The 15628-nt window shown below is 41.8% G+C and overlaps 1 protein-coding gene and 1 long non-coding RNA gene across 12 annotated transcripts in view; both read left to right on the top strand.

The window, feature by feature from the left end:
* The window catches only part of MITF (melanocyte inducing transcription factor), a 271770-nt gene that overhangs the window by 23805 nt on the left and 232337 nt on the right, over positions 1 to 15628 (top strand). The window lies entirely within an intron of this gene.
* Positions 15239 to 15628, top strand: part of LOC138158131 (uncharacterized) — a 1868-nt gene continuing 1478 nt past the window's right edge. The window contains exon 1 of the long non-coding RNA XR_011167562.1: positions 15239 to 15379. This is a non-coding gene — a long non-coding RNA (uncharacterized lncRNA). The remainder of the gene's footprint in view (positions 15380 to 15628) is intronic.

The following is a 15628-nucleotide window of genomic DNA, read 5'->3' as shown; positions in this document are numbered from 1 at the left end:
TATATATATATATATATATATGAATGAAAATGTGCTTGCTTATTTTAGCGAGCGTTTTTGAGAAGTGATTTGAGAACGTCTCCTTGGTACCTAGTTGTTTGCGTGTTGTTTCTGTGCTTGGAACATGAGTTCCTTGAGGGTAGGAACTGTTTTTGCCTTCTCTTTGTATTCCTAGAGTTTAGCACAACGCCTGCCACTTTGTAAGAGATTAAGAAAGGTTTGTTGACTGATCATGCCTCAGTGAGGATCCACTGTTATCACCTTCCCTTCTCCCCTTCCCCCATCAGAGACCATTTTTGGAGACACTCATTGGTGCTTTTGGTAATGAGAGGGCCATGTTGTTTCTGAGGGCAATACATTTGGGTGATTCCCAATGCCTTCTCCAGCCTCTCCTTATTTATTTTACACAGTAAAAGGAGCCGCAGAAGCCTGAGCCCTGCCATTCCTGTTGGCTGAAGCGGAAATGCTGATGTCACCCAATTTCTTGAATTTCAGCTGGTGGGGATTAACAGAAATTGTCAGAATACTGCTTCCTTATTTTACTCTTTTCTCTGCTAATAACCATTGTTCCTAATAGTATAAGACAATGAGATCTGGAAAAGCATTCTCATTCTTGGGGCTCAGATGGCAACTTCCATACTTCCTCTCTCTTTTTTTCTTTAATGGTTTTATCCTTCAGAAATAATTTGTAAACCCTTATGGAACCTCCTGTGTGCCCGTTAGTAACCCTGGCCCCAGAGTAGCCAAACTTGTAGCTTCTTGGCCTTCTCAGCAGTCTCCTACAGTCAGTGGACGGCCTGGAATATTTGACTAAAGTGGCTTCCCATATATAGAATACTTTTAGTCAGCTTGGTTCCCTTCTCACCCTTCAGCCTCTGACTGTTAGAAGGTGATTCACTTAGACATGTTTACAGAGCCCTTGTTGGGGTCGAGCGTTCTCCACTTTCTCCCTTCCCCCCATCTCCCATGTCACACTCTTGCTTTGCTGAGCTTTGGCTGTGTGATGCCAAAATTTCAGAGGTGGCTATGATCTTTTTTTAATCCCCTTGTTTTCCCATGTTCTGACATTAAATTTTGCTGTACCCCCCTCTTCCCCCTTCTTTGGGCATTTTTTCCTTTGGCTGTCCTCTCACTTTGTTTTTCCGTTTGGGTGATTCCTTTATGGATTCTAGATTTAGAGCTGGAAGGGACTCAGAAGTCCAACCCCCTCATTTTACAGATGAGGAAACTGAGGCTCCTAGAGGTTAAGTGACTTGCCTAGGGTCATACATACCTCTCACAGGCAGTGAAAAGCAGATCCAAGCACAACTCCTCTGACTCTGTGTGTGCTTCATCACATCTGATCTCCTCTGTGCATTTAGTGGGGATCATTAAACAGTCCCCAGACTAGTATAGGAAGGTGCTGGGATATTGACTTTATTGCAGTTTTGCTGGAACAGAATTTGAAAGGCCTCAGCATTTGTACTTTCCTCTGTGGGCTGTTTTCGCTTATTTTGTCTGTTTGGGAAATGCCATCCTATGCAAACTGCTGACTTAATATTTTCCCTGGAATGAAAACCATTTGGATCATTTCAATGAATTTTATCTAAGATTTCTGTGAACAGTGTTGGTTTTGTTTTCTGTTCTCCTTTCAGAGTAAGAGCAGAATATGAATTTATATCACATGGAAAGAGACACAGACTATATTCTCTTTTGTACCCGGTGTTTTTTTTTTTAAACAAATCACTTGAATGTTAAAAAAAATGAATGTAGAGTTGCATGGATTATTATTTGATTAAAATCATGTAAATGTTAATCTTTTCTGCTTTTGGTGAGTTTTTATTGCAGATCCTGCTGGTTATTGTGACTGATACACCTGAGAATTTAAAGGATTAAAATTTAATTTTTCTTGAATGCTTTTTAAAACTAATAAAAAAAATACAGTTAACCCTCCTCCCCCCAAGACATCCCAGGTGAAACTCCAAATGATGGATTATTCAAAGTAGGAGATGATTAGTCCCTTTCTGTCTTCCTTGGGGATAGAGAAGATAGTAGATTTTAGTAGTAAGGATTTAAATGAAGGATAAAGAATTCCTTGGCTATGAGAAGTATCCTAGAGGGAAGCAGGTGAGCTAGAGAGTGCTATAGACAGGGGGAGAGTGGTTAGCTTTGGAGTCAGGAGGACCCTGGCTTCCATTATGGGGGTGTTTACATATGAATATATGTGAATGTTGCATATATGTACATAGACATGCTCAGGTACAGAGAACACACATATATGAACGTACATTCATATGTAGTGTGTTTGTTAATCTTATGTTTTTGCCTGATGTGTTTTTATTTGCATTTGTTGTCTCTTTGATTAGACTGTAAATACAGTGTTATGCAAGTGAGCGATCATTGCATTCTTTGTACTTGTATCTCTAGCACCCTAGCACAGTACCTGTAGTTTCACACATTTATACCACTTGGAAATAAGGACAGTCTATATTCTACCTATATTTCTACCTAGTTTGTTTTTTTTTAAACAAATAATTTGAAATGTAAAAAATAAATTACTACAGAGTTACAAGGGATACTACAAATAGTAGATTCTTAATAAATGCTTGATTGATTGATGTATGGTCATGATCAAATCACATTACTTTTCCGTGCTTTCAGATAATGGCTAGATTTCAGAGGAGTTGCAATCTGCATTGATGGAAGGCCTTTTCTACACTGGGAGTTCCTCATACTGATTAAATTATGTCTGGACACCTCCTTCCCATTCCCCCATCCCTGCCCCCAAAATGTCAAACCCTGGTTTGTTTATAAAACATTTATAAAAGCATTCCTGCATCCTAAAAACCTGAATCCTGTGTTATGGTGGAAAAAACAGCAGGCCAGGTTAGAGTTGGGAGAGAGCCCTGGTATAGTAGTGTTGGTGTGGGATTCAGACATCCTGTGCTCAGATCTCAGCTTTGCCCCTCACTGCTTGTGTGACTTGGACCAAGTCTGTGTACCTGTCTGGGCCTCAGTTTCCCCATCTGTAAAATGCAGGAGTTGAATGAGAGGACCTATTTTCATCCTTCTTGGGTTCAAATCTCGGCTCTGACACTGTTGCCTAGGTTGTCTCAGTCTTGTTTTGCTTGTCTTTAAGGGGGAAATAGGGTGATTACGAAGAAATCACTTGGTAAAATTTAAAATTTTCTCTTATTTATCCATCTCCTTCTATATGGATTACATTATCATCATTAGCTGAGTTTGGAATAATGTTGTTATAATTCATCTTGCAGTCAGGGGAACGAAATGTGCTTCTTCTTACACTGGTGATGGTGATTCTAGGCCTTTTGAATCGAAGTACCAGTTACAGGGGTGGGAAACCTGTGTCCTGAGGTCACACGTGGTCCTCTAGGTCCTTAAGTGTGACCCTTTGCCTGAATCCAAACTTCACAGAATAAAATTTCCCCACCCAGATAGCCAGTATGCATCTTCTTTGGAATGAATGAATGAAACAGCATTTATTGAGCTCTTACAGTATACCAAGCACTGTGCTAATACTCCAAGTGTTGGGGATAAAAATAGGGAAAAACCAACCCAAGATGAATGGCTGCTTTCAAGGAATTCTCAATCTAATTGGAGGAGATAATACCCCCTCCCCGCCCCCGCCAAAAAATGTTCACCTTGCAGGGTTGATGGAAAAGCCCAGAAATTGTACAGGTGCATTGTGGGGGGTAATTGGCAAGGCCCAGGGACGTTCCAGTTGTGAAAGGCTTCTAGGCATTTAAGATGATGGTGCCAGGGACAGCAGGGTGTTGTTGCAAGGCCCAGACTAGGTAAGTCTCATCTGAAGGAAGAGAGTTGTTGGCACCCATCTCACCCGAGCCATGTGAGCAGGGGAAGTTATCTGGCAAGTCTCAAACATTACCGTGGGCCCACTCAACACTAATTGAATGTGAAAGGGGATGGAGGAGGGAAAAAGCAGCCCAGCAGTAATGTGGGGGTGGGCCGGTGTGAGGGAGTATGAAAGCATTTTTGAATAGAGAAGGAACATCTGAGTTATGTTTTTAAAAGCAGCATTTGTAAGTTATGAAGAACTGTTTTCATTGTTTAACAGCGGGACCTGGATGGTTGTAAGGGTTGAAAGTGAGCTCCTTGAGCTTCCAGATCCACATGTCAGCCAAGAACACCTCTTTTCTTTACTCATTCACCCCATTTGGTTCACAGTGGCGCTGGATGATTATCTGGCCTCCTTGGTTTGTGGTCAGTAGGTGCCAAATAGAAAATTCTTACCACATTCTACAGCTTTCTGGAATTTTTACCAGAAATGGGGAGAACTTAGTAAACTTGCAAAAGATTCTGTTGGGTCTGGAAGCTCCTTGAGGGCAGGGACTCTTCTATTTATTTCTTTGCATATCCTGTACTTTAGCATGTGCAAGATGTGTAGTGAGGACTTCATAGATCGGTGCAGACTCTTACCCTTCCTCCTAAAGCTGCTACTACTTACATCCCCTCCCTTCCCCTGCCAGCATTACTTTGCAGCTATTTTGGATGCTTGTATCTGTACATGTTCCCTTTAGGGAGACTATAAATGTGCGGGCAGGCACTTTATTCCTTGAGTAGCAGTATTTTGAGTGGCATGGAGTCAGAAAGACCTCAGACACTTACTAGCTGTGTGATCCTGGGCAAGTCACTTACCCCTGTTTGCCTCAGTTTCCTTATCTGTAAAGTGAGCTGGAGAAAGAAATGGCAAACCACTCCAGCATCTCTGCCAAGAAAACCCCAGATGGGGTCATGACAACAAGAACTACAACCACACTTGGCATAGTGCCTGGCATTTAAGTGCTTGTTGATTTCCTGATCTCTCCCCTAGTTGCTAGCCCCTCATTCATTACTTCATGTTTTTTTTGTAGGTACTTGTTGATGTTCTATCCCTTGGCCAGAGTGTAAGCTCCTTGAGGGCAGGGGCTGTTCTGTTAGTCTTTTGGTATTCATTGTGCCTAGTACAACTGACACAGTCCCAGGGCTGCCGTGGCACCTTCCTTCAGACCTCATCATATTGTATATATCTGTGTATGCACAGGCTGTTTCCTGTGCCTAGACTGTAAACTCCTTGAGGCCAGGGACAGTTTAATTTTTTTTTTTGGTGTCTAGTACATAATAGGTACTTAATAAAAGCTTGTTTATTGATGGAAACAGTGCAGGGGAATTTAAACTTCAGTGTTCTGTTTCAAAATCCAGGCTGACCATTAGGCAGCCTGTCCCAGTCCTACACACTTAACCTTGTACCCGTCCTGAAGTTAGACTGGGCATGAAGTATGGTTTTAACCATTGGGGGGATGAGAGACAAATGAGCATTCCAGGCGTTGCTGGATTTGTTTGCATCAGGGTGATCACACTAGTGTTTTTGTTATGGGACAGGTTGTCAAAACAGTTGGTGTCTAGTTCTTCCTCCCCTTGGGTGACCAATGACCTGGCATTTCTGTATTCCTACTCCCCTCTGAAGTGAGGAAGAACACAAGGTTATCAGAGTGAAGATGGGTGTACCCTCTAGCATAGTGCCCATGTATGCCCATCCTTCACTGCTTCTAATCAAGGAAGGACGTTGGTCTTCATGCAAACCCAGAGCTTGCCCAGTAAGTGGGAGTGGGAGGGGGGGATGATGGAGGTAAGAGACAGTTCAAACAAAACAAACCACTTTTAGCAAATTTGTGAATGACTAAATTTATAAGAAAAAAAAATCTCTGTCTTCTTACATCATTTGACCTGCACAAGAACTCTGGTAGTTTGCAAAAGACAGTCGAGACTGTTTGCTTTTTAGATGTTGGAGAACTTGGCTGGCCGATGCTGTCCACTTATAAGCTGGCCCTTGGGTCTCTTTTGGAACTCTTACCAGTGTGTGGGAGGAACCAGGCAATGGCACATGATTGACCACATGATATCACAGCCTGTGTAGACACAACTGTCTTAAGGGGGTGGTTTGAAAATGATGCTTTGCTTCAGAAATGGCAATAACAACCAGTTCCTTCCAAAATAGATGACTTCCCCCACCTCTCCGTCCTCCCTCCTCCCTCCTCTCCCTACTCCCAGGCACTACTACAGTCTGTGAGTCAAAATTTCAGCCTGCATGCATTTAATAAAAAAAATTAGGAAGATAACCCTCTAGGTCATGGGGTTCTTAACCTTTTTTGTGTGTGTCACAGTCCCTTTGAAAATCTGGGAAAGCCAGAAGACTCCTTCTTAGAATTAAAAAAAAGATAATTGATTTGTTAATTAAAATTATGATTATTTTTTGCTTTTTGGAGGGCATTTGGGGTTAAGTCACTTGCCCAAGGTCACACGGCTAGTTTTTGTGTTAAGTGTCTGAGGCCGGATTTGAACTCAAGTTCTCCTGACTTCAGGGCCGGTGCTCTATTCACTGTACCACTCAGCTGCTCCCAAAATTAATTTTTTAAAAAATATTTGAAGGGTTAAATTTCAGTTATAGATTAGTGAAAAAAGATGTAATTTTTTTCCCATCCCAGATTAATAAAAAAATTAATTAAAAAATAATTAAAAGAAAGACTAATTTCAGTTATAGGTTAGTGTAAAAATATGTAATTTCCTCCCCCCCCAACCCAGATTCCCATTTTAGACCCCCTAAAATTTATCAGGGAGTCTGTGGACCCCAGGTTAAGAATTGCTCCTCTGGATAGAAGACTGATTTTGAAGACAACAGTTGCTAAGAAGCACAGCCTAAAGGGGTCCTTTCGTCAAGATTCTTACTAACACTTTGGCTTTCTAAGGCTTTGGTCCTTGTTGACTTGGTTCATTATCTGAAAGTACAAGATCATAAGGTCATAGATTAAGAGCTGGGAGAGACCTCAGAGGTCATCTAGTCGAGCCCCATCATTTTAGACAAGAGGAAACCGTGGTTCAGGGCAGTTAGATGACTTGTTCAAGGTCACCATAGGTGAGAAGTGACAGTTGAGCTCAAGACCACGGACTCTGATTCCGCTGCTTTGTTCATTGGGCTCATGTTTTTGTTTCCTGTTTGAATTTTTCAGTGAATTTTAAATGAGTCCAGATATAAACATTTTTATTTTTCTTCACCTTCAAACCTTTAATTAAAAAATGGTTTTATTAAAAAAAAAGATCTTTTGACTAGCTATATATAGGACCTTGTATGAGAATAGCTAACATTCCTTATGGAAATGCCATTTGGAAGTAGGGTTACGAACATTTGAAGATGTACACTGTAAATTTGTTTGTCTTTTGCATGAAATTAAACAATGGAAAAACATCACAAGAGGCTTGTGTTGGAATCTGGTTCATTCGTGTTTTTGATTCTCTGGAAGAAAGAGGTCTGGATCTGTGATTTCATCAGTGTAGGGAAATTCCAGTGTGGAAACCAGTGCATAGAACAATCCTTGGGGCACCAGAATACTGTTACTACTTAGTCTGAGGTCAAGGTCAGCTCTCTCTGTACTATAGTAGACTTTCTCTGGCCCTGGGGTGGAATAGATGCTTTTTTTTTTGGAGGCAGTTGGGGTTAAGTGACTTGATCAGGGTCGCATAGTAAGTGTCTGAGGCCAAATTTAAACTCAGGTCCTCCTGATTTCAGGGCCAGAGCTCTTTCCTCTGTGCCACCTAGTACCCCCCAATAGATGCATTTTTGAAGAACTAAAATATGCTAAGATGTGCTGAGCCTCTTGTAGTTAATGTTTTAGAGAATTCTGAAAACTTCAAATACTTTCTGGACATTCACTTGGTAATCAGCTGTCCTTTGAGCCTGGTCCTGCTTCATGCATAGGGAAATGGACACACAGCCAATGGTTAAGATTTGAGAGTGATTCATGTGCTTAGGGCTGAACAAATTTCAAACAATTTGTTTTTTTTCAGTCTGGGGAGAATCATTGAGCTGGTGGTGCGAAGAGGGATATTGCCCTCCTTAAGGGGGCGCTGTAATTTCATCTCTGTGTGTATTCTCTCCAGAGATGCTGATTGCAACACATCCCACCCTTTAATCTTGAGGTGGTTTAGGGAGTTGCTGTGGCCAAAAAGGCATCATGACCTGGGGGCCGGCCTTCTGATGAGTTTCTCTGAACTTAGCCAATTTCTGTTGACTGGAATACCATTCGGAGCACAGCCTATATTAGAAACTTCCCTCATTACTGTTGTATTCAGTGGGGCAGTCTTTGAGAAGCTGGGGTCATAGGAGCAATAGATTTAGAATGACAAGGGATTTTAGAGGTAGGACCCCCCCCCCACATTTTATAAGTTCAGTGACTTGCCTAGAGTGACCAGTTAATGTGTGAGGCAAGATTAGAATCCCCTTCCTCCCAACTCCTCGTCCACCATCCTATCCTCTATATATCCATATCACAATGGCCATTAGACTAAGTCTTCAGTGGAATCCCAGGGAGAGATATAGGAAGAGAATAAATCCCAAATGATAGCATAATTAAAAATAGATTTTTCTTCTCTCAGCAACATTAACTGTAGTTTCTAAATTGGCCAACATCAGAAACCTTCCTTTTTTGCAAATACGTGGCCAGATGGACCTTGTCAAATTGTAAAGAGATGCTTTGGGTCATTCTAAAAGGTTCTGCGTCACTCTGGTGTCTCACCCCATCAATCACCTGTAAAACCAGTGCTTCTGCTGAAATAGGGAGACTAGACCAGCTGGGGTCGTTCAAAACCAACTGAATTGCCAACACCCACACAAAGAATTATTAGTAATGTATGTGTCAAGTTTACCATGAATGTTCTACTTCAGTGAGTCATCCTGGTGTGGGCCCAGACTCTGGGCTCTCTGAGCACGGGCCTGGTGATGGACTCTTGTGGTCTTCATCTGAGAAGCAGCTATACAGATTGGAAGAATACATAACCAGGATTGCTAATAATAATGATAGCTAGCATTTGTATGGTGCTTTGGGGAGCTGGTGCTGTCTTTATCCCCATTTTACAGATGAGGGACCTGAGGGGAAGTGATTGACCTTGAGGTCACACAGCTGGAAAAGATTTCTGAGATTGAATTTTGGACTCAGATCTTCCTGCCTCCAGAACAAATCCTTTTTAACAAATCTTTATCTTTTTATTAAGGAGATTTGTTCCTTTTAGAAATCTTTATCTTTTTATTAAGGAGATTTGTTCCTTTTAGAAATCTTTATCTTTTTATTAAGGAGATTTGTTCCTTTTACAAATCTTTATCTTTTTATTAAGGGATTTGTTCTGTGAAGTTTGGATTTAGTCAAAGGGCCACACTTGTGGACCTAGGGGGCCATATGTGGCCTCGAGGCTGAAGGTTCCCGACCCCTGCAAAGGCAGAAAATGGAAGGTCTATAAGAGGAAGAGGTTCCGAAGGTTCACTACCCCAGAATAGACTCTTCTTATGCCTAGAATGTATCCCCTTTCCACCTCTGCCTCTTCGAAGCCCAAGCTTCCTGGTGCTACCTCCTACACAAAGCTTTTCCTGACTTCCTCTCTTCTCCCCACCTTGTTAGGACTCTTCCCTTTTCCTTTTGATACTTATTTTCTTTTCAATTTATGGGATAAAACAAACATTTCATAACATAGTATAATAAAAAAAAGATTTCACACAAATCTATTATGTACAGGTTGCTATTCCATTGAACTGTATAATAAAGTTATATAAGTTTATTTTTTCCCCTACTGAAATGATTTTGTATTACCTGTTATATAGTTTGTATTTACTTAACTGCGTACATTTCCTATCCCATTAGTAGAATGTAAACTCCTTGATGGCAGGAACTGTTGTTTTTTTGCTGTTGTATCCTAGATACCTGGTGCTGAGCCTTGTACCCTGAAGGCTGGCTCCTTAACTATTTTATAGTTGGGTTAACCTTGCCCACGTTAGAGCTAATGGTCCTAGGAGTTGTGAAGTCCATTTTCCATACTAGCTCAGGTTCTGGTAGGCAAATCTAGAGTGCTCATCCACACATGGTTAGGTTTCTAGACACAGGAGGGTACCCAGCATTTCTTGAACTTTTTGGTCTCAGGATTTCTTTATACTCTTACAAATTACTGAGTACCACAAAGTTGTTGTTTAGTCATCTTTGTTTATGTCCTTCCTATTCTTTGGGATCCCGTTTGGGTTTTTCTTGGCAAAGGTACTCAAGTGGTTTGCCGGTTTCTTCTCCAGCTCATTTTATAGATGAGAAACAAATAGGCAAGTAGGGTTAAAATAAGCAAATAGGATTAAGTGACTTGCCCAGGGTCACACAGCTAGTAAGTGTGTGGGGCTGGATTTGAACTCAGGAACATGAGTTTTCCTGAATTCAAGTCTGGCACTGTATCTACTGTGCCACCTAGCTGCCAAGCCCCCCAAAGAGCTTTTGTTTATTTACTGTATAGAAATGAAAGCATTTTTAGTATCATTAGGATAATAATTTTGATCTCATGAATTTCCTGGAAGGATCTCAGGCAGGAGTCCCTAGACCATACTTTGAGAACTGCTGAGCTATATATGACCTACAGAAAATGCTTTAATGATACTAGATTTCTGGAAACAGACATAGATGTCTGGGTGGGAATTGGAGGCAAGAATATTTGACTTTCTGGGGAGTTTATTTCCCTTTGAATAAATAGTAGAATTATATTTGTATTTCTTCTTTCTGAGTACTCCTGTCCTCTTTGAAATAATCAAGTGTGACATGAACACTAAGTAAAAATACCCTGCCCTTCAGAGTTCATTGAGATTATTTACTCTCTTCTGGTGAAAGAAATCAAAGTAGGACAGGGGGCCATTTTGGTCAAAAGATAATAAAATATGTATTGAAGAAAATTAGAGAGTTAGAATGAACTATGTGGAGAATGGAACTCTGTATTTACTTTTTCTATATCTTTTGTATCCATCAATCCTTCTATCTACCCATCCATCCATCCGTCCATCCATCCATCTGTCTATCCATCCATCCCATCTGTCCATCCGTCTGCCCGTTGGTCCGTCCGTCTGTCCATACATCTATGGATATATTGCTTCCCCAAGTAGAGTATAACTGTCTTGAAGGCAGGAGCTTTTCAGTGTCCCCAGCACATAACACTGTACCTGGAACATAGTAGACACTTAGATTAGTAAATGCTTATAGGGGCTAATTGACCCAAATGTCGTGTGCCAAGCCTTTTCGTGGTTCAGTTTGTATGTATAAAAGGCTGTGAAAACGTAAATTAGTCTGGAAATTAGTAAGACAGCTCAGGGAGCCCAAATTTTTCCTTTTAGCAAATTAGGGGAAGTGCCTGTCTTTCAAGTTGGGACAGGTAGTCCTTTGTGGATTTTGTGCTCGCCTCCCATTTCAGCTTAGGTGCTAGTTTTATGAGTGGCTGCTAGGGTGAGACATAGGCTGGATACAAACCTTTTATAGGGATTTCAACATACAAGAGCATTACTGCTTATGTTAGCTTTGGTCTGGCTGGATTTCTGCCTTGAGATGGGGGCCAGACAAGTATGTTGTAGTTTTAATTTAATCTCTCCCGGGTGTTACCACCTCCCTTGTTTTGGGCTCGTCTCAATATCTCCCTTTATACATCTGTCATTAAGTTATAATTGCAGCATCTTGTTTTAAATTTAGCATGATGCACGGTGGCAAGGCTTTGCCAACCATTCACGCTTAATGGCAAATGTTAGCTGATGCCAGGAAGTTTTTTAAATGGGTCCCAGTGGCTCGCCCCTGAAAGTCAGTGAGCTTGGTCGTCTGGCATCAAAGACGTCCCCCTGTAAGGGATTCATCATCTAGAAGCCTTTTGTAGTTCTATAGATGCATTACTTAGGATGAAACACTCTGAATTGTTGGCATTCATGTCAACCTGGTGCCACTCACTTCCCTGAGGGGTTACTTGGAGAAGAGTCAGTGTCTTTGCTTCTTCATTCTTTAGGTGTCTGGATGGTGCCAGAGAGGCATACCAGGGAGGGCCAGGTCTGGAGTGGCCCCATGGTGATGATTGAAGATGGCACCCAGGCCATGAGCTCCTTTAGACAGGATGCCAGGCAACTCTCAGACATTTCATTGGTCTCCATTGGGGCAAGTTTTGAATGCTTCTCAAAATTATTTGGGATATGTGTGTGTGTGTGCGTGCATGTGTGCATGTGTGTGTGTATGTGTGCATGTGTGTGTGTGTGTGATGGTTTTCATTTCTGCTCTTACCAGATGTGTGAGCCATAGAGATCCTGTGACCATAATGATACAGAATTTTGGAAAGGATACTGTTGACAGTTATATTAGGATCCTGGATTGAGAGCTGGAAGTGACCTTGGAGGCAGTCTTTCCTTAGGATGAAACTTTCTGGATTATAGGCGCACCCAAAGCTGACGCCACAACTTCTCTAAGTGGAAGAAGTTGCTTTGTAGAGTAGACAGAAGAGTAGATATGGGAGGAGACCTCAGGAGCCACCAGTGGCTCATTTTACAGAAGAGGAAACTGAGAGCAATGTGCCCAGGGTCCCACTGGTCAGAGGTGGAATTTGAACCCAGAAGTTCCTAGCTCCAAGTCTAGTCCTCTTGTCTTCTGCACCATGTCTCCTATCAAGAGTATAAATAAGATGGATAACAGGAAGTTGGGTTCTAGACTAAATTCTTTCATTTACTGGTTATGTGCTCCAGGGCCAGTCATAACGGTCCCTGGGGCCCAGGTGACTTATCTCTAAAATGAAGAGATTGGACGGGGTCTTCTCTGAGCCTCCATTCCTTGATTTCTAAGCCCCTTTCAGCTTAGAATCCCATTATTCACCCATTTGTGTCAGCCCCCTCCCTCCCTTCTACATTATCCTTCCATCATATCCTCTAAAAGTTTTTTTTTGTTTTTTTTTTGGAGGGCAATTAGGGTTAAGTGACTTGCCCAAGGCCACAGGCTAGTTTTTGTGTTAAGAGTCTGAGGTTGGATTTGAACTCAGGTCCTCCTGACTCCAGGGCCAGTGCTCTATTCACTGCGCCACCTAGCTGCCCCAAAACTTGTTTTTCTGTTGTTATTTTGGCAGCCATATGGTGGAGGGCATAGAGTGCTGTGCTTGGACTTAGAAAGACCTGAGTTTGAATCCTGTCTCAGACATTTACTTATTTGTGTGATCCTGGGCAAGTCATTTAAGCCCCATGAAACTCAGTTTCCTTATCTGTAAAATGGGGATATTTTGCTTCAAAATTTTTTTATTTTGCTTGCCTCAAAGGAGTGTTGTGAGGTTCAACATGTACAAAGCCCTTTGCAAATCTGGAAGTGCTGTATAAATGCCAGCTGTACTTCGTATGGGATAGGTGCCTTCCCACGGAACATTGGTCTATATTTGATATTTGATTTTCTATATGCACGTTATTTTCCTCCCCCAATGGAATGTAAAGTCCTTGAGGGAAGGGAGTATTTATTTTTGCCTTGGTGTCTCCAGTGCCTAGCACAGCATGTGACACAGATACTTGCCTGTTGAGTTGGATTGAATCTGGAAAAACCAGGCCAGAATTGGCCAGATAATTGATTAACTTTCAGCTTTGTGGGGTTTTTTTTTCCTGCTCAAAAATGGACCTCAAGACAGGAAATGGTTTTGCTGAGTTGTTTCTTTTCCCATAAATGAATGCCCCTGTTGAAGACCATCCAGGCTGTCATCTGACTTGAAGGGGATTATCTCTTCTCACATGCTCCTTTCTTCTGGACAAGATGGAGAGGAGTGGGCTAGAAGACAGTACTGTTAGAAGATCCAGAGTTGGCTGAATGTCTGGACCTTCCCTTCCCTCCCTCTTCCCCCAATAATCATTAATGATTCAGTGTCAGCTTGGAAGGAGGGTCCTCACTGAGTGGTGCCCTAGAGACCAGTGCTCGGCCTTGGGCTGTGCAGCCTTGTAAATAAAATGCTGAGGAAATGTGGAGATGACACCAAGTTTCAGGAAGAAAGCCTGGCATGCTGCCTCCTGGGATCCAAAGAGATCTAGAATATTGGGCCAAATCCAGTAAGATAAAACACAGTAGGGACAACCATAAGAAACACCTTCACAGGAGCCTTTCATCTCAGAACAGATGTGGGCTTCATTGGACTGTAAGGCCAACGTGAGTTAATAAATAGTGTAACAAAGCAGCTAAGATTACCGATGGGATCTTCCTTTGCCTGACCAGTCACAGAGTCCACCCATCAAAAAGAGGCGGTCATCTTGCCGTATTCTGCCTTGCATGTTTTGGTAGTGCTGTGGTTGATTCTGGGCACTCATAATATAGCTGATTCATAGCTACCGTTTATTGAGTGCTTTTGAAGTTTTGCAAAGTATTTTACCAAAATTATCTCATTTGATCCTTGTAACAGTCTTTTGAGGTAGGTGTTATTATCTCCATTTTGTAGATGAGGAAACTAAAATTGAGAAAAATGAAGTTTCTTGGCCAGGATTATGGTTTAATTGTCTCAGTCATGTCCGACAGTTTGTAGCCCCATAGAGGGTTTTCTTGGTAAAGGTTCTGGAGTGGTTTACCATTTCCTTCTGAAGCTCTTTTTACAGATGGGGAAACTGAGGCAAGCAGGGTTAAGTGATTTGCCCAGGGTTGCACCTCTTGAGGCAAGATTTGAACTCAGGTCTACCAGACTCCACGTTCAGAACTCTAGCTGCTACATTTGAGTAAGTATGTTGATAAGTTAGTGAGCTGCCAGAGAAAGACATCCAAGATTGAGTAAAGAACCTTGAAATAATGCCCTGTAGGGATCATTTGAAGCTTTCAGGGATATTTAGGCTAAAGAAGAGAAGACTCAGGGGCACCTGAGGGCTCCCCTGTGGGAGACGAAGCAAACCCATTCTTTTTGGCCTCAGAGAGCCAAAGGAACGGGTAGAAATTGGGGAGAGGCAGATTTTGGCTTTATGTAAAGGGAAACCTAATGTTGAATAAAAGCCATCCCAAAGTGGGGCTTTTCTATGTTGTAGGAGATATTCAGTCCCTTCCATAAAGATCTTTAAGCACAGGCTAGATGGCTGCTTGCCACTGATAGTTGAGCTGAATTATCAGAAATGTTTTGGGTGGATTCTTGTTCTGGTATGCTGTAATGTAATGCCAAAAGAAGGCAACTTCCCAGGTTCAAAATACCAGCATAGGTGCTCTCTATTTTATTCAGTAACAAACTCAGAACAGAGAAGATCAAAACATGACATCATTCAAAATACAGCATTTACTAAGTGTGATTAAATAATCTCCAAGGCCTACCCCACCCCAGGACTTTCCAATCATTCAATCAATTACAAAGTCTCTGTTCCAAATACTTCTCCACCCCTAGGCTATACCTTAATTAAGTCCACCACAAAGCCCCTCTTCTCAAATGGAGATTAGTTTCCAAACATAAGTAAAATACATTCATTTTCTCAACCATAGAACACAAAAAGGTCAAAAGTTCCCCACCCCTGGATCACAATTGAATCTACCCCAGAGTTACATCAAGTTTAAACACAGCACTTAATACCCAAATGGAGGTCTTTTCTTCATCTTGACACGAGGCAAGTTCTCAGCAATCTTAGTTCCTGGAGAGACAAGGCTTAGCAAGGCCATAAGATACATTGCCAGTCCCTTCATGAATTTATCCTCTGTCTGTAGAACAGTCCTAGAACCCCTGAACACATTAGCAAAGCCCTCTCCCAGGATTTCTGTAAACATACAACAAGAAAATCCTTCTTCAGGGCTTCTGAACCAACAGAAAGGCTCCCAGACCCCTGCAACAACAG

Source organism: Petaurus breviceps, unplaced genomic scaffold, assembly GCF_028583685.1.
Source record: "Petaurus breviceps papuanus isolate PSGF00001 unplaced genomic scaffold, PetGlider_PUasm1.0 174, whole genome shotgun sequence".
Classification (NCBI taxonomy): domain Eukaryota; kingdom Metazoa; phylum Chordata; class Mammalia; order Diprotodontia; family Petauridae; genus Petaurus; species Petaurus breviceps.
Note: the sequence above shows the minus strand (reverse complement) of the source record. Positions and strands in the feature narration are given on the sequence as shown.